The sequence below is a fragment of the Lepidothrix coronata genome, unplaced genomic scaffold, assembly GCF_001604755.1.
Source record: "Lepidothrix coronata isolate B3197 unplaced genomic scaffold, Lepidothrix_coronata-1.0 Scaffold115, whole genome shotgun sequence".
Lineage (NCBI taxonomy): Eukaryota > Metazoa > Chordata > Aves > Passeriformes > Pipridae > Lepidothrix > Lepidothrix coronata.
Window position 1 is genome coordinate 2,939,362 of NW_016690295.1, and position 23,761 is coordinate 2,963,122.

A 23,761-nucleotide genomic window follows, 5' to 3' on the forward strand; every position below is an offset into this window, starting at 1 on the left:
TGATATTAACAGGAGAGTCAATTTAAAGATACTAAACCGAAATAAACAAGGTTATACAGTAGCAGGAAGATGTAAAAACATCAGAGCATCACATAATTTCTGGGAAGGCAAGCCTGGGAGTCTCAAAACAACTAAGTTAACAAAAAAAAGAAACGACTGCTGTTTCTGAAATTCCAAGTCCGACGCAACAGTTAGTAACAAAAGTATAGCCTCAAAAGAAAGATATTTATATACACGTAAGCACATAGCACTGACGACGGAGGGCTTAATTTAAATAAAAATATTTTTAAAAACCCCCATCACTATTTCCTACAGCGGTAAGCACATGCAAACGCACCTGCCAGTTTTACAATTGATATCGCGACGAATCCAGAACAAACCCCGCACAATCCCTGCCGCAACCATTACGGCAAAGCCTCCGGCAATAAAACCCCTCCGTTTTTCACGGAGCTCGCTCTTGGGAACTGACCAAATTTTAAAGCGTCCGCTTCCTTTCCAGTTGCTGCTATTTACCCCGGCCCTGGGCACCATTTGCCGCCCCAGCTCCCCCCACGGCGCAGGAGGGGTCCCGCGGGCGTCTCCTCAGGGGTCAGTGCGAGGGGCGAGTCCCGCCGGGACTACGCGGAGCCACCGCGGCTGCGAAAGCCGAGCAGGACCCGAGAGCGGGCGGAGCCGCGCCCGGGCACCACCCGCGGGACCCCCCGCCGGCCGGGTCCATACAAGGCAGGAGGAGGAGGAGGAGGAGGAGGCGGCTCCCGGGAGGGGAGCGGGGCAGCGCCGGGGCAGCGCCCGCCAGGGGAAGGGAGCGGGGCAGCGCCGCCGCCGGCAGCGGGCGAGGGGCGGACACGCCTCCCCCGCCGGGCGGCGGCGGCCTCGCCCGGCACCCGGGGCTGCTCGGGGGAAGGGGGAACTTCGGGGACGAAGGCGACGGGGAGGAGGAGCGGCGCTGCTCGGGCTCGGCGAGGGCGGCGGGGGCTCCGGGCAAGAGCGGCCGGGAGCGCCCCGGAGCCCCCGCGGGAAGGGGCCGATCGCCGGCGGCGGAGGCAGCGCCGCTGCCCGCCCGGCGGGGCCGGCCCCGCTCGCTGCCCGCCGCTCACCTTCACGGGTCGGGCCGCGCTGGCGTCCGCGCTGGAGCTGCCGCCGCCGCCCTGGGCATGTCCGGGAGCGCCCCGGGGAAGCGCCGCTCCGGGCGGGCTCAGCCGCTCAGCCCCGCCGCGCCTGCTGCTCTCGCTGCTGCCGCTGCTGCTGCCGCTGCTGCTGCTGCTGCTGCCGCCGCCGCCTCGGCCGCTGCCATCTTGTCCTGGCGGCTGGGAGGGAAGAGCCCCAGCTCAGCCCGCTCGGCAGACCGGGCCTCCGCCTCATCTTCCCGGGGAGGGACCCAGCCCGCCCCCGGCCGCCGCCTCCTCCGCCTCCGCCTCCTCCCGCCTCCGCCGCCGCCCTGCCCGCGGCGGCCTAGCGGCGCCCGCCGCCGCCCATCGCCCCGGAGCGGCGGGACGCGGCCCCGCCGAGCGCAGCGGAGGGGGCGCCGGCCCAGCCCCGCTCCGGCGCGCCCCGGCCCCCGCCCAGCCCCGCGGCGCTGCCTGCGGGGCGCTCCCGCCGCTCGCCCGGCCCAGACCGGCCCGGCGGCAGCGCCCCCGCCCGGCCCCGCCGAGCGCCGCCCGCCGCAGCCGGGGCCGCCCCCGCCGCCGCCCCGAGCCTCTGTCAGCGCACGGACCCGGTTCCCCCCCGGCGCTTCTCCTGCCCTCCCGCACCCACGGGCCGGGGCAGGTGTGTGGCGGTCACCGTGCCCATCGCCGTGGCCGTCACCTGCCTCCTCGCCAGCGGCTGACGGCCCCCACCGGGAAGCCCTGCGAGAACAAGTTGAGATGCTCCTACCGCGAACTCTCCTCTGCCCGCCCCGGTCCTTCACTACCCGGAGGAAGGCGGGCGTGTGAGAGCTCCGCGAGGAGCACCTGTAAATCCCCCAGTGACGGCCATCCTAACCATCACACCCCAAATGGTGAGCTCCTCTTCCCACCTCGTCAGCTGCCAACTCCCCATAACATTCTCAGATACGTAAAGTACATAGCAATGGGGAAACTGGTGCCAGGGGAAAGGCCTGACTCTCAAGACCCGCAGCTTAGATAGATGTCAAGGTGAGAGTGAACATATGAACTCCCAAATTCATTTAAATGAGTGCTCTTGCTTTATAAGGTGAACAGATTGCCCTACCCACCCTGGAAAAATAACTGTGAAGCACCAACCTTCCAGATCTGATCTGACATCCTTCCCTGGAGAGCAGTCCCTGCCACATTAGCCCAGTCAGTCAAACACACCACTAGCTATAGAGGTAACAGGACGGAGCAAGTGTAATGACCATTTTGCATCCTGTGTTACAGTCCAGCATTTTGCCTTGCTCAAGTCTTGACAAAATAACAGGATACACCCTCAGTAACGACGTGCCCCTAATATTATGCATCACTTGAATATTAGTGGTTGGTTGTAGGGCTGGTCAACTTCTGCAAGCAGCATTCTTGGCCCTAAATAGTATTTCAGCTGATGTGGGGCGAAAAGGAATTACTGTTTGCCTATAAAGTATTTAGCCCCAAGATAAATCCTTGGCTAAAGCTACAACTGGACATCACATGCTTCTCCACCTCTTGCCAAAAATAACAAAGAATTTCTTTATTTACTTGCACAACTACACGTACTCTGCTATTTTTTCTCACTACTTGTTCCAGTATCTTCAACACGTCTGCTTGAATTTAACCTTTATTTAGGTCCAATCCCTGTAACAAAGATTGTTAGGACGTGAAATCAGAATTGGAATTAATTAATTGGAGAAGACAGAGTTGTTGTACAGAAATACTAAAACGCTAAAACCTAACATTAGGGTTACTACCATAACACCACCAATACTCAGTCTTGTAAGTAATGAGACATATAATTTAGGGGTGAGGAAAAATGGGTGGGTGTCAATGTTAGCAAATTATAGCTCTCAAGAGCTGCTCATCATATATATTGCTTACTAATTTTATAAATATTAATCAAGCTTCTAAAAAATATCCTACAGAATTATTGCTATACATTTGATTAACATATAATCTGTTACAAAAGATAAATGTTGATGAATATTATTGTTGATTACTTCACCATACAAACTCTAAAATGACTTAATAAATTATTAAGTGTATGCTGATTCAATCTCCATTTAATCTGCAAACTTAAATTGGTGCACACCACCCCAAATATGTTGACTAGTCTCAACATAATTTTTACAGCTGTTTTTTAGATCTGTTTCGTGCAATTTTGTCATTTTTCAGCATGCAACTTCTTATCATTTGATAACCAAAACAATCCAAAAACAGTTGTAAACTTGAACGATACTGATCCTCTAAAAATAGACAAAATTATGAATCCAGTGCTCCACAGATACGTTTGCACAATTTTAACCAACTTCTAGAAACATTTAATTTAGGTTTAGAAAAGAAGGGGTGATTTTGGAGTCATTAACCTCTCTTATTGTACTGGTCTCTCGCTGGAATTTTTGAGTCGGTCATGTTTGCTAAAAAGCATCACCTCCCAAAACATGTCACCACTATCAGTTTTGTCCTCACATTAGTCTTTGCTAATTAGATCAAGCTAGGCTTCCCCTCAGCTTGCAACAGGAGTATCATCAGGGTGTAATCAAACTCTCAAATCTCTTTGAAACTCCTTCAGTTGCTTTCCTGGAGTGAAGATCCATCATTTGTACTTACTGGGAGCTGTTCCAGTTAAAGACTTCCTTGTTGTTCAAGGAATGTTGCTCACATTTCATCAGAGTTAGGGCCCAAATGGCATGTGAGGGCTGGCCAGTGCCACTAAGGAGCTGAAGAGCTGAACCTCCCCCATCAGTCAGTGACTTGTAGGGGCTACTTTGGCCACAAAAGCGTTTTTAACTGCCCCCAACACGTGACAAGATAACATTATCAGTGAGTTTTAAACACTCTGAGGAACATTTCTATCAGAGGTCAAATATGACTGTGTCTGAGAAGCCCTCACATGATTTTTTTTTTTCTCATCTGAAAAACAGTAAGCAGTTCTTTGCCCTAATTTTGTCTTGGCAGGCAACTGAGGGGTTAATATGGAAACTCCTGTTACACCTGTAAGTACTGTGGACTACTGATACCGTTTGGAGGGGAGTGTTTTGTTTCAAAGTACTTAAGTAACTCAGTGGAAGGAGGCCCATGTCATTTAGATTCACTTATCCAGTTCAGCATTGAAACACACACCTCCACAGGCTCTTGTTCCTCCTTCTTTCTATGCCTTTGCAGAGGATAAGCAGTAGTTTTGTGTGAGTGCTCTGAGTGAAAAGAAGAAACAGAGGTTAGAAGAAGGTATTTCCAACAGACGCAATCTATTATGCAGCAAACAGAGATGATCTAAGGACAAACACAGGCTGGAAGCTTTTGGCAGGACACCTACCAATGACATTTTGTGCTATTTTTGTTATCAAAATCCCAAGCGTAGACACAGACCAAAAACTCTTTGGCTAGAACAATTTGTTTTACTCACCAAATTGCTGTAAGCTATATCATCAAAACACTTTCTACAGCCAGTACGAGTTGTTTGTATCATCTTATGAGTTGTTTATATCAGCTGGACCCTTAATTTTTGAACAAACTTGAGTCCCGAGCAAGGCTCTGCTGTTAGAGCAAAGCCACAAAGATAAGGACGGGAGAAGGCAAGACCACAGGGCTGTAATTCCATCCCCCAGGCCCTGCACTGTCCCTAATAACACGGGCTGCAGTTGCATGAAACAGCAAGCCACACTCCATCACTGTGAAAAGAACTGGTCTCTTACTATTTCCTTGATCTGCTCTCCAGACATCCAGTTAAATTTTCCTGGTGATAACTCTCCATTGCTGACATTGAACTTCCCATTTAGCAGACTCAACTCACCCAGCAGAAAAGGCTTTTCTTGGGTGAGTCGCAGCAGCTCAGGAACGTCAGAGCTGACACAAAGAGGAAGGCAGAATTTTTCGTTGTCAGTTAGCAGGGAGAGCTGTGCAGGCTTCAGTTGAGTTTCCTGGGTAGAAGTTATGAAATCCAAACAACCCAGAAGCTCGTTGGCGACCACTGAAGGTATCCAGGCCTTCCCCTGACCCTGAAGAGCACGAGCAGCAAGTACAGATCAGCACAAGGACGGTGGAACAGGGGAAGGGTACACTGAAATTTTTCTTTTTAAAAAAACTTTCAGGCCATAGCATTTAGTCTTTCCCACAGTATTTACCAATCTGTTAAGCAGGGAATTAATTCATGGTAGGATTTCAAATTATAATATAACTTTACAGTTTTTCACAGTAATTGGCTGAAATATTTTATGCTTACGGTATTTATCCTTCCAAAACAGATAAGACTGGACAAAGTTAACTATTTTTTTTATCTCAAGCATTCCTTATCTAACGCATTTTTTAACTGATGCAACTGTCCCTGAATTATGACTTGTATTATGAGAAACAACCATTCAGTGTTGTGCATTTGGATTAAAATTTTTCAGGATCGAAATTCCTGCTGAAACATGTAAAGAGGTCAGGGTTAAACTGAAAAAAGGTGCTTTTGTAAAAACAAGAAAATTTGAATTTATACTTTCCACTGATTACCATCACATTCAGATAAGCATGGTTCAAAGTCCCCCAGCTCCCCTCCCCATAGATACATTTGCTAGACATATGCAAAATCCAGCGTTCTGTTGCTGGGCGTAAATGGAAAATTACTTTCAAATTTAAAGCAAACATACACTTTGCTCTTTTTGCAACGACTGGAAGGTCAGTTGAGAAGCACTGTCTTTCCTCAGTTAAAAAACATGCAGGTTTCTCTGTGCAGTTTACACTGAGTCGTTTGCAAAAAACAAACACAGACATTCAAACACAAATTTCACCTTTTATTTCCACTTTATTGTTTTGCATCTTTAACACGGGACTGAAAAAAAAAAAAAAGGGCTGGAGGGGGAAAGAGATTTGTTTATTGTTTGCTGTTTAACTTACAAGTTAAACAGCCCGACTCCTCCACGAGATTTAAAAGCTGCAAAGCCCAGAACACGCCTTTCAAGGGCTCCTGGTGGTTTGTGGGCCTTTGTGCAAAGGGATGCTCATACCGGTGTTCATTTCGTGAAGTCATCACCATTCCCTGAGCATGCCCCAAGGTTTGCATGAGGAGCCATCCACTGTGGCTCTTCCAAAGAAGAAAATCAGATTAAAAAACTTTCCTCTGATTGCCCGTCTTTCTGCTTGTTTCTTCCGCAGCCTTTAAAACCCAGTTCCAAGAAAACTCCCACACCATCTTGACATTGCTATTGCAAATTCTGCCAGTTAATGGCAACTCCTGGGAAATTAACTTGTCTTGGATATAAAGATAATGACAGGGTGACTAACATGGTAGTTCTTAGAAAACATGGAAGGAATCTTGAAAATCTTTTTGGTTAGCATGTAGATAAAAGCTGGCTGACTTAAGATGAAATGCACACCTCATCCAAACTAAACCACTAATCCTCTAATTTTTCACATCACAGAAAGGCAGAATGACTGCACTGTAGAATCATAGAATCATTAAAATTGGAAAAGGCCTCCAAGATCATCAAGTCTAACCTTTAATAGATGAGAGACAATTATACACCGAGCACCTGCAAAAACATGGAGGTGGAAAAAATATCAAGAATTTATCTTGAGATTACATAAATATTTACTACTTCAATTTAGGATTTATGGAATTTCGTTCTCTCTCTCTTTCTCTTAATTTTTTTTTTTTGGATAATTGCTTCTTTTCAATCTTATTGTTCTTTTAAGGGCCACAGTTGTTGAAACAGCCAACTGGGACAACTATAATTTTAAAAAATGCCACTCTGCAAATTGTCACAGATGATTTTGTTCAGGGATACTATGAAATGCTTGTGCTCATATGATATCAATAGGTGTAGATTTGACAGATGCTTCATTGCTGTGTTTTAAACTATGCTAAGTTCTTGTTCATATTTAAGAGGACCAAAAAGAGTTAAAGAAATGCAACATCCTATGGGAGATTGCATTTTAATATCTTTACTGGATCATGAAAATGCTAATGTATCATGGCATTGTATTTTTCAGTCTATATTTTCATTTTCAGTCTGGATTTCCTCTTTTTGTAAGAGCCATAGAAGTAGATCATTTCTCATGCACCTCAGGAGATCCACAAGGAAGGGTGTATCTTCAGGAAATGTGTCATGATAATGTTCATTTGTAGTTTGAAACTGTAAATTTTCTTGCAAGAGTCTTTCTAAACAGCTATTTTCTTGTAGTCATTAGTCTTTGTGGTGTCTGAGTGTCTTTCACGTAAGAGTACTTAATAATTACTTTTTTATTCTCTCTCTCCAGCATGAAAATAATTTGAAGTGATTGTTAGGATTAACCAGTGTTAAATGTGTAGAAAATTACAGTATCTTTCTAGTTTTGAGGTGCTTGGAGAGGACAAATATGTTTTACACTGCACCATAAAATGGTGAGAATCTGATATAATCTGAGAAATATAACATCCATGGCAATCAGTGAAAAATAAGATAATCCATTACCAGATTAATGATATCCAGACACTGGGAAAAAAGTATTTACTCTACAGAAAAACTTAAAACCACATTGAAACGCTTTTTCTACAGAGAAGAAAAAATATTTTTAAAATTAAAAAACACACATATTTCAAACTAAAATTCCAATGAGATAGTGCTAATTTGTAAAATCTTTAATAGCAACTATTTGGGGTTTTTTCTGGTGTTTTGAAATAAGCATCATCTCTGCAGCCTACATTTCAGAATATTCACAAGGTAGTATGCACTAATGTTACAACCATTTCATTTTTACAGTTGAGTAATCACTTCTTTTTTTAGTGACTGATACATGGCAAGATCAAGGGCTGCAGACAGATGAAGACCACAAATGTTCCAGCTGACCTCACTTTCCAAAATGCATCATTCCCACAAATAAACATCATTAAACATAAGCAGGCTGTCAAATTACAGAATTAAAACATAACCCTGCATTACTCAAGTGACTCGTTGCTTATTAGCAGGTCTACTGACTCCAGGAAACTATTTACATGAATAAAGATTTCTGGGGTTGTGCTTTTGCAACATATTCCAAAGCCAGCCTGTAAAGTAAATAGTCTGATTAACTGACTCCTAGTTTAGGCGGCTGTTTTACCGTGACAAAGATAAGTTTTATCTTAATGGAGAATATCTCACACTCCCCCTCAAACGGCAGCACACGGGAGCGGAGCCTGGTTTAACTCCGGCGAGCACTGAATCACATCCGAGCCTATTTTAGAATTAAACGGAAGATGACCTCGTTACCTGGGTCCCTCCAACCTCGCCGGGAAAGCACTTGAGGACGGAGCCAGGGTTTGCTATCAGCAGCTAAAGCCCAACCACGTTAAAAACAAAACCCAAACCGAACAAAAACCCCCTTTTGTCGCATTGGTGTAAGGTCCTGTTGCTAATCTGTCTGTGGCACAAATCCCTCCTGAGAAGCAGTTTTACCCGAGTCAACTTGCACGTGGCTTGAAAATGTTCACGTACACCCTCCCTTAGGAGTTTAATACATCAGGAACTTATCCATATGTTTTCCTACTTTTTAAAAGCAGATATCCTTATTTTCCCCTCCACCATGAGACATCATTAATGAAACACCAGTTAAAAATATCTTCCAAAGATTTAAATTACCCCATTAGAGACTCTCCTCCTAGAATGAACAACAGAAAAGGCACGTATTAATTATTTGAGTTATGAAAACAGATCAAACCATTAAAAGGAAAAAAACATTTCCTTCTTTAGCAAAGAGCATATTTTCCTATAAATGTGTTTATTCAGAGATGCTAATATTCAAATAACATTTTTCCGAAGGTTAAAAAACTAACTCGTGCTTATATTTTATTTTTCTGTTCCAAACCAGTAACAGTCCAAATCCGTTCCAAAGGAAAAGGTGATGTTCAGCAGCAGTTTAATGAATTGCTTTGACCAAGTGAAATACACCATGTCCACTCCCAGTAATGAGACACTTGGCAGAAAGTATCACATCACAGGAACAATAGCAGCAGACTGTCATTATGGGCCACAAAACACCCTCACCTCTGAGCAATCTCTCTTCAAACAATGGAGGGGAAGATCAAGTAACATTTCTACTCAGCCAACTGCATGTGCAGTTGGTGGTGGCGGTGCTTTGGCCTGTAACACTTCGAGTTTATATGCATTTTGATGATAGAAAAAGGCTTGTAAAGATTTGCATTTGCTTTTTTCTTAACACACCTTTGTTAGTTAGACATAAAGCTCGTGTTGTTTTCTGACTTACAGAGACTTTTGATTAAACAACAAATGTTTACTGTTAAAAACACTAAACTATCATCACAGCATCATGGAGATGACATGTTTACTCATGTAACATTTTAATTAGATTTAGTGTGAAGTAGACAGGAAATCAGTCAGGGTTTATGGCTTTATCATATTTTGATGTAATTACCACTGTCTGTTATTGGAGCAGACAGTACAGCCCTACACATATATGATCTGATGTTTAAAAGAATATGACACAGGAGAAGTGGAAGGGAAAATGGCAAATAGGTATCTATAAATAAAAACCTGGTCACAGACATCATGTCATGCCCAACTAAAATGAACAGCGATGAGATACAACAGGTGAGAAAACAAAGGGACAGACACTGCAGAGCAGGAAGACTGAGCCTTGGAAGACCATGACTGATTTGACTGAATGTGTACATGCAAAAATTCTGACTTTACCCTTAGAGTTTTGTAATAACACTGCAGTGATCCTGCTGTATTTTCTCTTGGAGGGGGTCACAAGTAATGGAACAATTGCCATCAGGACACAGAGGCACAAGACAAGGCTCACAGCTCCAGTCTCAGATGCCACTTTAACTGAAGGCCTCAAGAAAACTGGAGATCGTTCTAAAAATAAGTTATTTTTGTGACTTAAAAAAAATGGTCTTGAGGTTCAGTGCATGTATTAGAACTGTAGAAACTGTGCTTTCTTTTTTAAATACAAACTGCATATCTCAGTAGAGGATAATGGACTGGTACATGTTACATAAATAGTACATCTGCCAGGGATTGAAGGACTTCCATTCAGACTTGTTGTGCCATACCTTAAAAAGGCACACATGTACAGCTATTCCGGACAAATACAATTTGATAAGTGCAAATTAGTTCATCCTTTTCCTGCATCAATGTCAAAAAGCATCTTTTTAGACTTAATTATTTTTCTATATGCATTTTACAAAATAATTTAAAAATAAAAAATACAAATCTGGGAGTAGACATATTTTAATCAAAAATATGCCTTGTTCCTTCATTGAATTTGTTATTCAATCTCATAAATGGGAAACACTGTAATCTGTAGTTCTTACTCTGGATAGTACCTCAGCATATGATAAAAGTGCATCCTGTGAGGAAATGTATCACCTATCACTCATGGTTCACAAAAACACCAAAAAAACAGCTCAAGATCGTAGCTAAAAGGGCAAGTGTTAGGGCACACGCTGAAATACCCCAAAATTAAGAGCAGAAAAAAGTATTACTTAACCAACAGCTGGGGACTTTTCAAGCAACCTAAGTAAAAGCAACACTATTTTTCTTTTAAGGTGTTTAATTTTGAGCAGTGAGTAGTTTATGTACACACGTATAGCTACTTTTATATCTGTTTTCATTCACTTGCTTATGACTTATACTTAAGCGGAGATTACAAAACAGGGAAAGGACACACACAGGTCTTGGAAAGCAGCATCCCAGACCGTGCAAGTGCAGTCATTCATTACTTGGAGACAAATCCTGCAGGTTTCCCCACGAGACAGAGGGAATATCTGCAGGCATTGCACACAGGGTACCATGTCCTGCCCTACAGCCAACACACAGACAAGTAGCCCTGTTAGTAGTTTTTCTCTCCTCCCTATGCCTCACACAGAGCCCCCTTTAGTTTTCCTAGTTTTCCTCTTTGCAGTTGTTAATCACACAACATGATTATTATCACCACCAGCACAGTTGGCCATTAATCATATTCTGGAAGAGGCTGAGCCCATCAGCAGCACCAAGGCTGCACATAAACTTTCTAACATGATTGTACAGAGGAAGCTAATGGACAGCTATGCACAACACAAGCAATTCTGGCTAAATGGACTCCTGGTGCAAATCCATTATGGTCAGTAGAATTATTTCTAGGATGAATGTGGCTCCAGATGCTTATTGATTACTGAAGAAAATTTGCACGCTGAATATTTTATTTATTAAGTTTCTTATGTACGCAGCTGTTAAGATCAATGCCGGAATAATAGTAAAAGTTCCATTTTCATTCAAATATCTCCTGAGGTTTTGTGTGTTGTAACTACAACATAAAGCTCAATCAAAATCTCACAATGCTTACTTTAAATTACTAATTAACAGAGTTAGTGGAAATACCCAGAATATTAGTATTAATAGTAGTATTCATTTTAACAGACATAGAGACAGCAATATGAGCAGAGTAGCCCAAATTATGGACCTGAATTTTGTGGTCAGGAGTCGCCTAAAATATAAAACACAAAGATGGCTTCCAAATTAAATCTTAGGGAACTTGCCATCTAAGTATCAGACAAGAGACAACAGATGGACTCAGACAGAAAAAGGGGGGGTGTACAAGGAAAGAGGAGACAATGTTGGCCAGCACTGTAGGGAGCATCGTATCAGTGCACCAGCTGCCTGCCTGCCTCAGGAGTCCTTATTTTCTGAAGGAAGTTGGTTTGCCAGTGTCAGTTTTACTCATTATTGTAGGACTGCCAAGACTTTTTTTTTCTCCTGAAAGATAAAAAGGTGTATATCATGTAAAGCACAATAAATATAACATGAGTCTCACTGAAGTCTTCAAAAAGTATATCAGCGGTATAGGTAGGATCAAGATTTTACTCAGATATTTGCCCATTTCTTCAAATACTGTTTACACATGCACCCACATCCCCTCAAGAGCAAGTACTTGGAGATCAAAATTTATTGAGAAAAGTATTAAAAAACCCCAAACAAACCTGGATTGTTAGTGTGTTTCCATTCATCATTACACACCATAAAGACATGGAAATCCGGCTTTTTTATAGCCTGGCATGATGACAGCTATTTACTTGTGAACTTAAAAGTAGTATAAATATTTTTGGTTTAACACGTGAAATGTGACTATCAGTCATCAACCATTCTTTACCATTTAAATGCATTTCTTCAGCAGATGCAAATTCATGTCTTATACTAGAAACTAATAACTATTTCACAGCAGGGTATGAGTTGCTTCTCATTCAGTTTTTATTAAATGGTTGTATCTATTACATGTGTGAAAGATTACTTTGAATGCTTATATGAGGCTTTTAAGTCAGAATAGCATTGCACTCAGCAGACGATACGGAAAAGCACTAGTTTAATTCAATAATTAACTTTCTCATGCTTCAATTCCAAGCTCAAAATACTATCTTTAATTAAAAATACAATAGGAAATTGCCTAGTTATCTAGTTCTTTAACAGTGTACTTCTTAGTGTAAGGCACTTAAAACTAATTTAATCACTGTCTGTAGTCTTTACACTAAGTCGTACTTAAAAATGAGCTGGTTAACTCATGTCCCTTAACTGATTTGCTTTATATACCTAAGTAAAAAAATTCAGCTCCTGGCTTCATTTATGATCAGTGATGGAGCATCTTTTTTTGCAGCAACCTGGTTATTAATCCTTTTCCCCTTTAATTTCGGTGAGTGTGTCTCCTACCTTTCAACAGTAGCCTCAAAAATGCCTTCTGGGCCAGCAGACTCCGCTCTCTCATTTCCAGCATCATCTGCATTTGCATTATTTACAATGACTTTACCCTGCCTTTTGTACTTTGTTCCCCTCACTAAGTGAATGTGTAATCAGACTTACTCATTGAAATGTCTTTGGTGAAGCTCCTTTCTGAATCATACTTTTCCTTTAGTTTCTTTTCAGAGCATTATTTTTAAAGCTTGATGTTTATTAGACAAACAAGGCGAGGCTTCCAAAGTGATTTATTTTTGAGACCTCTTTCTAACCTTTCAATTTAAATCTTAATTTGGAATTAGTTTAATGTGAGAAAGGGAAATCTATTTTTCACTCTAATCCTAAATCAATATTAGCTCAGAGAATTATTTTATCTGAGCTAGATATATTTTACCATTAAAAGTAATCTTTTGCAAGAATGTATGTAATGCTGCTTAAAAGTAATTAATTTCCACAAATCATTATGAGAAATCCATGGATTTTTTTTTTCCCAGACACCTTAAAATAATTTTGTCTCTCTGTAGCCTTTCTCTGTATGCTGTTCTTGCTTAATTGATGCTAATGGGTAAGTAGACATAAGGTTAAGAAGTAACATATCCCCTAAAATGTTTGCCTTGATGTGTGTAGAAAGATTCTTCTACCTTCTACATCAAGTCAGCCCACAGAAGTAAATGAGCTGAAGTACGTTGGAAGAAAAACATGATTTAAATGCAGCAGTTTGATTACATTGCAACATGTTGACATTATTTATTACAAATATCTACAAAATCACTACACTTTCAAGAATCCTTCCAATTTACTTGAATCAGTCTTTCCTAGTAGAAAGCCAGGTTTAATCAGTATTTCCCAGAAAAAAAATGGTAAATACCTCAAAACTTGCTGAACCTGACCTAGGTGTTAATCAAAATAAAAACTCTCCAAATATTTTATTCTCTAAGAAAACCTTACATATATAATCCCATCCCCGGCATTGGGGATGTCGCAGTTATTGCAAATTGCGTGGTTTGGTTTAAAAAAATAAAATTAAAATAATTACAAAGAAAGATCTGTTTCCTCTTCCATTGATTGTCATCTTCCTATTATTAAAGCTCTTGAAATGGGTTTGTCTCCTGAGGCTAACTGGTACATCCCATCCCGTGGCAGGACGTGCTGACTGACAAGGCCTCAATACCAGTTTCTGCCCCAGCAGTGGCTCAGTGCCAATCATGTATCCATGATTTTACTCAATTAGGTGAAATGCTTCTTAGCAGGCTGGGAATGACACCCACCAGTGATGTGGGGAGCTGCACCCCACCATCCTCCAGAAGACAGCCAGAAAAGGAAGAGACTCCTGCCCTGGAGCTTAAGCTCTCCTTTCTCTTCCTAGCAGGAAGCTGGTGGGTAGTAATTGTACCATTTTGCCAGAGATTTTTCAATGCTTTTCAAACTGTCCCCTCCAGTCATGGACTGAGAGAGGCATATGGTGGCAGATTTTGCAGTCACCTGCAGAATTTCCTCTCCCTGATGCCATGAGCTAAACCCCCCCTGCATGTGTCTGCAGTAGCTGTGGTGTCGCTTTATGCCCCTGACGGTCCAGTAACACAGCAGGACCGAAAAGCCAGCCAAAGAATCAAACTGAGACTGTGGAAAAATCATGTTATTCTTCTCCCCATCACAAAGCTTTCTAGTAAATTCACTTTCCAGTTAAGGGAAATTATAGTGCTCTGTAGTGGTCTGTGAGGAAATACAAAACAAGATGTACTATCAGCCAAGATTTGGCCTTCTTTGAGTGAGATGATATTAAATTTTACAGTTAGCTCAGCCAACACCGTAGAAATTTAATTGTTAAATTTGTTTACATTTAATAATTTTTTATCCTACATTAAGAACACACTTCTCCTGGGCTGCATGATTATTTTTCCATTTCCAGAGCCCTCCCTCCCACACACGCAAAGGTTCAGACCCTTCCCTGTCTCCTCATGTGCTGTAATTCTGCCTGACTCTGGGAACTGAGGTTTCCACAGCGCAGTTTTGTGCCTCTGCCATCACAGCCTCCAGCACTGAGGTGTGCCAGGGCACACACTGTACTCCAAGCCTGCACTGCTGCTGGAATGGTCCCCGAAGGGGTTGTCAGACAGAAGCAAACTGGAATAGTTGTCCTTCACAGACACCAACCCAGCTCCTGTTTTCAGAATTTGTAGGCTGTAAAGGTACCATTTGATCATTTGCATTCCCCACCTTTCTCTTCCAGCTAGCATTCTGGTTTGTCTTCTCCTACAGGTTTTAGAAGCAATTATGATATTCAATTGATTTTCTATTGAAGGGCATTGTATTCTCAGCGTTAAGTTTCTATTATATCTCAGGTTTATTTTGGTTTAGTCTGGGGACATGACAGAGGCTAACCCAATTCTCATTCATGTGAGATCACATGAGATGAATCACAGATGAAAAGTTTCCCAGGTCATTCAAGGTGAAGCAGAATTTCAGATGTAATACCTTCCCGTAGAAGAAACAACACTTAGGTGACTATTGAACAAGCATTCGTGATAAATTCAAACTACCACACTGCACTGCAGAAGGAGCCATGAAAACAGTCACTGTTCTTCCAGATTTCGTGCTACACGTACATATCAAGCACAAAGCCTTGCCCTGACATGTACAAAGCATTGTACAAGAGTACGAAATCCCAGTGCTGATGAAACTCTGATTACCACCCACTGAAACGCCCGATTCCTCCCAGGCCTGTTTGCATATTTCTCCCCCCCACCCCCAGCTGGCTGAGCCGTCCTGAAGTGTCTGCTTGTTAGTCTCTGTGCCTCTTGGGAGAGAAGAATTTTTGTCTCTAATAGTTTCTTCTCTTTCTTTTCTTGTTTCTGAAGAACAGCACATTCTCCAGTTTAAAAAAAGTTTGAGATAGCATGTGAGTTAAGGAGCACTAGTTAGTAAAACGGCTTCAACATACGTACTTTAAATTATTCAAGATTATGCTACACAGTATCAAATAAAACCCCTAGAGATCAACCAGCTAAGTTGTTTTCTACTGATGGTACTACAAAAACCTGGTTTTACAGAAATAAAATCATGGTTTTGCAAAGTAATAAAGCAGGAAAAAAAAATTAAAGGTTGCCCAGAAATCTCAACAATGTATGCTTTTTATGAAGAGCATGCTGCAGAAACCATCTCATCTCCATGAATAAGCATTTACTCATCCTTATTAGCACACACATATGCCTACTTGCCCTGTAACTTAACATTGAAGGCCAAATTAAAAAGATGTAACACATCATTTGCTGAACAGAAACAGTCCATACAAAAGATTTATTATTAAAAAGACTCTTAAGAGGATGCCAACATTGATTTGAACTGACTCCAGGCGTTCCTCTTCTTATTGTTTGGAAGGCTGTAAGTTAATTCAGCTGCACTTCGCTTTGACACAAAAAAAGGTATGATGCAAAACTGAAATCAGAGTAATAAACTTTGACAGAAAGAAGACATTAATAGGAGCAACCAATGACAAAATAAACTGTAGATCTAAGCAATGGCTTATCAAACCTAAGAGGATTTGCCTAATTAATCCTGTGTGGCACAGTATCCAGATTGCTTTTCCATCCAATCCATATTGTTACTGTTCATTCCTTACTCTTAGCTTTCTAGAAACAAGTGCCCTATCACGTAACAAGCTAAACAGTATTACCTATTTTTGAACTGGTTTACTCTACTACCCTGTGAGCAGCTGGCTAATGCACTGCAAAAATAATTCCAGAGCTCCAAACTGCTTGGAATTAGTTTATTTTTTAAATGACAAACCAAATGGTAAGAGTAAACGTTAATTATTTGGAGAGCAGCACTTGCCTTCAGAAGGGAACCTCTTTTTTAAAATAAAACTGAACATGAAGTAGGCAGACATAAAGTTCCTTTTCCACAATTCGAGTTCATTGAAGAAAACGTGCGAGCTAAACAAGAACTGTATTGTCAAGGAAACCCAAATGGTTACAGTTTAAAGGCTGCTCTAATTGATAAATTTAAAATATCTGGCAAAGAAGCTTCAGAATGTGGCAGGTGTGTGTCATGTATAGTTTTACTGTCTAAGTAAAGCAAACATATGAAGAGATTAAAAAAATAGATTAAGTGTTTTATAAGCTACTGCTAGCCTACACTAGCCAGCTGAAGGCTTTAAATAATTTAATCCCTTCAGCAACTGCCAGTCCCAACTGCAATACTGAAACAAGGTCTGAATTCAGTTTGAAACCCAACAGGTGCAGTCTAATACTGCTTCCTTAATTCAGCTACTGATCTATGTTTATGCTTGTAGGGGACAGCATATTCTTAAATCCACCATGGCATTAATTAAATTAGTCTAAGTGCCTCTTGTTTTATCCCATCTTCTACTATCAAATTTACCTCAGACAGTACTCTGTTTCTTTCCCCTCCCCTCCAGAAATGCTCCTCGTGCCAGATGGAAGACAAAGAGTTCTCAAAAAGCATTTAAAATAGATTTTTCTTTATATATAACTTATATAAAAATGCTAAATAAACCAGGGACACTGAACAATATAAAAAATTTATTACTGGTTTTATTAGCTTGAATTTTAATATTTGGAAGTGGAAGGAGATATATAAAATTAATGGCAAGTAATGTCTCCAGTGGCATATCACCACTTGTACTCAGTCTTTTCTTTGGATAATCCAGGCAATTTAAATTGTATCTGATACACATAAGGTATTTCTCATTTTTATATGCTAATTATTTTTAACAGCATTTGCTAGTAGAACGAACTAATGCATATTGCAAAAAATAATAATTCATTTAAAAAAAAAAAAAAGCCAAAGTAAAAAAGCTGCTTTACTACAAAGTTTACAGCAACAGTAACAGGAAGGGTTCCCCTGATTCCCCTCCCTCCCCTTTCAAATCATGGACAGTTTAACAAACCACAGGAAAATGCTGCTTAGTATCCTACTTCCCACAGAAGTTTAAAGGCTAACCTATATTTTTCTCCCATCACAGGACAGGAGAAGAGGAAAATTTCAGCCACCTTACTTCTATCTCTCTGCCAACGGAGCTGGAAGACGAGACAATTCAAGGCACGACTCCCTTTCCCTTTCTCGCAGGCTGGGACATGCTCACACTTGGGATGCACAGGGAGAGTTTTGTCTCTCAAGCAACTAAGCACCACGTTTGGCACATGCAGATGAGAGGATAGCATTACCTTTTAATGCAACCTTAATTCAAAATTTTTTGTTGTCAGGCATTGGAGCAACAAAGCCACCTCAGACAGCAGATTGTAATTCAGTGTCAATCAATCAAGCCTGCTAGGTAGCCTGCTACCGTGCTAGCAACATGCAGGCTTATGAAAATGAAAACAGATTAAGTGCACGCTAAAACAAGGTATTTTCTTAAATCCCAAGCTGCTCAAGATAGCAATAACTAAAGATTGTCATCCACAAAAAATGTCTCGTGACTACAACGAAAAGTAAACTCTGATGCACCAGCACAGATTTGAATTGCCAGTAATTCTATCAGCATGTGGACAAACAGTACCCCTAAGTATATTAAAAGTATCTTTGAAATCAGATACAACACGATTATTTCCACAGTTTTGCGTATATGGAATGCAACTTTTAATTATTAACAAACAACTAGTCTTTTATTTATGTAAAGTAATACAGGCACCATCTATCCTGTATTTACAAACTGGGTGCATAATGTTGAGGTAACACAGTTTTGTTAACATTTACAGTGTGTTCTCTGATCACAGTTGTACTTCAAAGCTCAAAATGAATGAATTTTTGGAGTACGGAACAACCCAAAGTGGATTCAGAGTAAGTGAAATGGCAGAACCACTTAGTTTTCACAAACCTGAAATTTGAAGTTCAGGTTCAAAGCCATCCGCTCCAGGATTATGGCTGTTGAAAGAAGGAAAAGCCAGGAGGAGAGAAAATTTACGATAGACATTGTAGGAAAACTCAGTCAGTGATAACACCTCTATTCTATCAACAAAGCCTATTTTAATTCAGAAACCACTATATATCAAATAACTTAAAATATCTGGGGCATGTAATTTTATTATTGTAAAAATGTTTTTACATGAACAATTTATAGTCACGTGAAAAATTGCTGCCTAATAATTCCCAGCATAATCTTCTGGGATTAAGATTTTGCAGAATCAGGCCTTGGTTAAGTGCTTAATAAATATTATGCTAATTGATGCTCAAAAAAACTGAACTCAAAACCCTATGGCAAAGCAGTGGTAAAATACTATAATACTCCATGGAGTTTTGGGGAGAAAGTAGAGCTTTTATGAAGGCATTCACCCTCAGCAATAGCTGGTATGAGAACATGTGCATAAGCTACCTGATATGGACCCAGAAACTAGAGCAGTCAGCCAGACATCCAGAAGACCTCAAAATAATAATGAATAGCAAGTTAAATCCCAGTCTTCGTGTTTTTAAAGTTCACTTCTTTGTTTTCTTTTCTAAAACAGTTGCTCCGAAAAATTTTGATTAACTGAACTTTTAATGTATTTTTCAAGAGTAGCAAGATTTATTTGAAAAAAAAAAAATCAAAAAACAACTGCGCTGAAACTGAGAAGAGACTCCTAAGACCTGCCACTTTTGAATAGAAGGCATTGCAGCTTTGTCTTTCTATGTCTTGTAGAGATTTAAATGGGAAATGGTCTAGAAGAATGCCCAAGATACCAAGGGTGTCTTGGTCCTCCTGCCCATCTCCCTTCTGGCAACCTTTGTCCCCAGGTGCACATACACGGCTGGAGAAACTTAAACATTTTTTCTTACTTACTTGCTGTGTGAAAGGTACATGATGCTCCTGGTAGCTCTTAATACCACCTGATGCACCAAATCCAGTCAGAGTTTGGCCTTTCATTGAAAGCAGTGTTCCAAATCTACTTCGTTTTGTTATTGAATTGTCTGCAGAAGAGTCCTGGTACAAGACAGAAAACAATACTCCTTGCTAAAGGCAACCACAATCCCAAAAGACACAGCCTAAGTTTTCCTCAAAGTTCTGCCAATGTACAGCTTTACTGACTTGAAATGGTTCTGCTATTCCATCCTGGGAAGACTCACAGAGAGGCTGCCAAGCTATCCTGGGACAGTGATGTGGATTTATGACCAAAAGGGCTCCCATGAATGCTGCTTTGCCATACTGTGCAATAATGTAAGTACCCTTTTATTGCATCAGAATTATTTCATGAAAGCCATTGTCTTATCTAATCTGGAACTGTTTAGTGACACTAAGATACTGTGGCCTTCACAACTGGTCTAGGTTCAGTCTTTACTTGGAAGCCTGGGAAGAGTCAGAGCAATTTAAGGTTACACTATTGGGAATGCCCTGCCCTCTGTTGTACTCTCTCTCTCTTCCACCCATGTCAGTATTTTGTAAAAATTTCAATGGGAGCAGACAAAAACCTCTCTAGAGATTCCTGATTTCATGACAGATTTTTGCCACAAACCAAAGGGAGGCTCCAAATTGGCAAATATAGGTTGGCTTTGTACAGCATCTGTTTTTTCAAAGCCGGCAAGTAATGTTTTAAACACACACTCATTTATTTTAGCACACAGAGTTTGGCAGAGAAGCACACTGGAGAGAAATTCTGCCCTGCTTGTGCCAATATGAACTTGATCACTAGTTCTTTGAAGTGAATAGCGAAGTCTCAAGTGTCCCCTAGACCTCTGTAAAAACAGTAGTAATTAAAAAGGTTAATTAATAGCCTTGTTTTATGGATGCTGGAAATAAGATTATTAACTTCTTGTTCTGTTTGGGTTCCATCCTACACCCAGTCATTCCAGCCTGACTGTCATCATCTAGTCAAGTAAATGACAGATTTGTGACCTGGAGTTTCTTTTTCCACCCCGTCCAGAGGAGGAAAACTTGATGTTAAAATAATACACCTTGCACTTGCAAGAAAAAAGTGATCTGCTTTGTGTTAATTCTTTGTTACTGTGAGAAAGCAAGCAGCAGCCCCTCTGTTGACAAGTGACTGTAAGTGATATGCAGTGATACACAGAACATAAGCAGTGGTCTAAATCCAGAACACCCAGAACCGTGTTACTGCAAGGAAAGGTATCCCACCAAAGATCAACCTGAGCTGTGCAACTCTGCACGTTAACGTGGCTCTGGGGCCTGTAATTCCCAGTCCCCATTTACAGAGGCATGATGCAGTGCACCCAGGATGTGTATTTGCTCACTAGATTTCCTTTGGGAAGACGTGTCATTGATTATCTGATCTAACCCTTCCTACAAAAAACCCTTCCTACAAAAACCCTTCCAGTTTCCTGTCACCACGACACAGTTCACCAGATAGTTACTGCACACACAATTTTCAGCAGCTGACTAGTGTCACACCCACTCCATACGGCACGTGGGCCCACCCCAAATCCCTGCTGAGCCCCAGCACACACAGCATTTGTGGGTGCCTTGCTCACAGTCCAGCCAAGCTCACCCACCACACAGCAACCAGTAGAGCCCTGCTAAGACACAAGCACACACAGAGGACTTCTCTGAAAGGAGTCTTGGTCATTTGCAAAGTGTGGCAGTGTAAGGAAAACTTCAAGTACTTAAAATGCAATTTCGTAAGTATCCTTACTGTTCTTAGTATTTAGGACTATTATTCACACACTCCCCCCCATCCTTTTCTCTCAAGCTCATTTTCTAATTTTCCCTCTTCAGCATTTGTACTCAATTCTATTTCAAGTTGTGTGTGTAGGGTTTTAATTATCTTCTATTTTGGGGCATTAAAAGATTCTGAATCATCCCACCTTCTGGGAGATTACTAAATCCAGTGATTATCAACAAAAACGCTGTTGAACGCCTATTATTCGTGTTAATTATTCAATTAAAAAATATGCTGGAGCCATCAGCAGGACACTTCCATTTCATGGTTGAAGGGAACAAAAAAAATCTTTCAAAATTGCTCTAAAGCAATTATTTTAAAACTTGTTTTTCAGAGCTAATCTTTCTCCATTCCCTTCATGCTGGTACAGTAAAACCAGTGTGTAGAGATCAGTGGATGTGGCAGCCCATACAGAAACCAGTCAGTAGATGCAGAGACTTGTCTTGGACACCCTATGAAGATAAAACCCTAATTTGTACCCTTTTTTTCCTGCATAGAGCACATTTTGTTTCTGCCTAACCCTTTTAGACACACAGATGCTGCCACGCATTAGTATCCTGACATTCTTCTGGTTTCAGTATTTTAAGCATACATTTATTATCAGTAAGGTAATTTTCAGCCTAATCAATCTTAAGTTGATGATATCATCAGTAGTTCAGAGTCTTCAGAGTGATTTCTCCTCTTTCTAGCACTTCAACCTTTGTTTTCCTTTAATTTTTTCATCTTGATTTTGCAATCAGAGTGCCTCTATGCCATTTTATCATCTGCCTACAGTCTGAAATGAGTTGCCTGACTAAGCTGGCAAGGAAACCCAGTACCAGTTGGAAAAGCAGCCCGGGATGGAGTCCTTTCCCAACAGGTATTTACACCAGTCAAAGCACTCACTGAAATATGCTTCCTCCCAGGTCTGTCAAGATGGTCTTAAATTCAGAGATGCCCTTATACTCCATCACCACAGAAAATTAAGCTACTCCAAAAGTCCTCTAAATCCTACCAACAAAATCCTGGGTGCGTTTCAAAGGAACCTTTTATCTCTGGGGTCTGCTTCTGGCTCCTGTGGAACAAGAGTTAGGCAACACAGAGTAGCTTGCCAAAACAAGTAGTTCTGAAATTATTATCCAACCCAACAAGCACCACTAATGTGAAGATCTCATTACCTGCCTGAGGCTGCCATTATCAGAAAGTTTAGCTATTAGAAATAAAGATGCTCTAGAATGCAGGATGTGGACAGAATATACATCTGGAGGTTCACCTGTATCAGGCAACAACTCGCAAGTCTTGCCTGCCTTTTGTACTTCCACAGAGATTTTCAAGAGGACATCAAAATGGAAGCCACCATAGAACAGCACCTACACCTTCGAGGAAGGATAGGAGCAAACAGTTTTTTTCCAAGAGATGGCATATGCAGGAAGCCTGTTAGTGCCTTGTAATTGCACTTACAGTCTCTGCCCACCCTACCAGCAAAAACAACATGGATGTTAACACAGGGAACTGAGCAGATAAATGGGAGTCAGCTGTGCATGATGCAAATGAATGGGTCAGGGATTACCATGAAAGGGCCCTGTCATACATATTTGTATACATATTTTTATACATACACATATAAATATACGCACATGCTTTAAAATACGAAACAGGGATGAGCATATAACCATCAGACTTTCTATTTTCAGGTGCATTAACATCTGCTACACAGACACAAAAAGCCAGAAAGGTTAGACAAACAACTATATGCAACTTGTGACTTAACATGAGAGAACTGCGTCTGCTGCCTGTCTCTAGGGTCTGTTCTTTGATTTGGGGCTAACTGAAAAGGTTTCTGCTTCCCATCTATTTCCAGCCAAATGTAAAAGCTCTGACTCCAGCAGACCACTTCAACTACCACAGCCACACTTAGAGCAACATGGTTGTATCCTTTCATTGGGTCCCTCCACACCTTTATGCAGATGGCATAGGCAAAACGCTAGTGCTCCATGGAGAAAGTTCTCCATGTAAAATAGAGAAATTGCTCTTCCCAGTCCAATTTGGGAAGGCTTCTGTTCAACCTACGTATCAGGCTTGACAGAGAAGACAACTTCCATTTAATAAATCCACCCACCAATCAGCTGCACACAGGTTCAGGTGAGCTAACAAGCAGCATTTCTATTCCCTCCTACCCAAAGCAAAGCACAGAAGAGTATCATAAAATCCAAATATTTAAAAAGCCTTTACCTATTCTGTTTAAATTACTATTTCCATCCCCAATTGCTTTTCTCAGCTGCTTAACTTTAAAAAAAGGCAAATTTTAATGCAGAGCCACTGTGTGTGTTTGTGTATGTGGACGCCTGACACACCCTGGTGACTTGTTTTTACGGGAGTTGCACAG

The 23,761-nt window shown here is 41.2% G+C and overlaps 1 protein-coding gene across 4 annotated transcripts in view; it reads right to left on the reverse strand.

Annotated features, from left to right (window-relative positions):
* HIPK3 (homeodomain interacting protein kinase 3) overlaps positions 1–23,761 on the reverse strand; it is a 98,158-nt gene that overhangs the window by 71,484 nt on the left and 2,913 nt on the right. Inside the window, exon 1 of one of the 4 annotated variants that reach the window (XM_017825003.1) lies at positions 1,098–1,149. The exons of 1 other annotated variant lie outside the window; for it this stretch is intronic. The gene's annotated coding sequence lies outside the window, so the exon portion shown is untranslated. Of the gene's footprint in view, positions 1–337; positions 596–1,097; positions 1,150–23,761 lie in introns of those variants that run through there. 2 more of the 4 variants (XM_017825004.1, XM_017825002.1) reach the window with 2 other exon arrangements.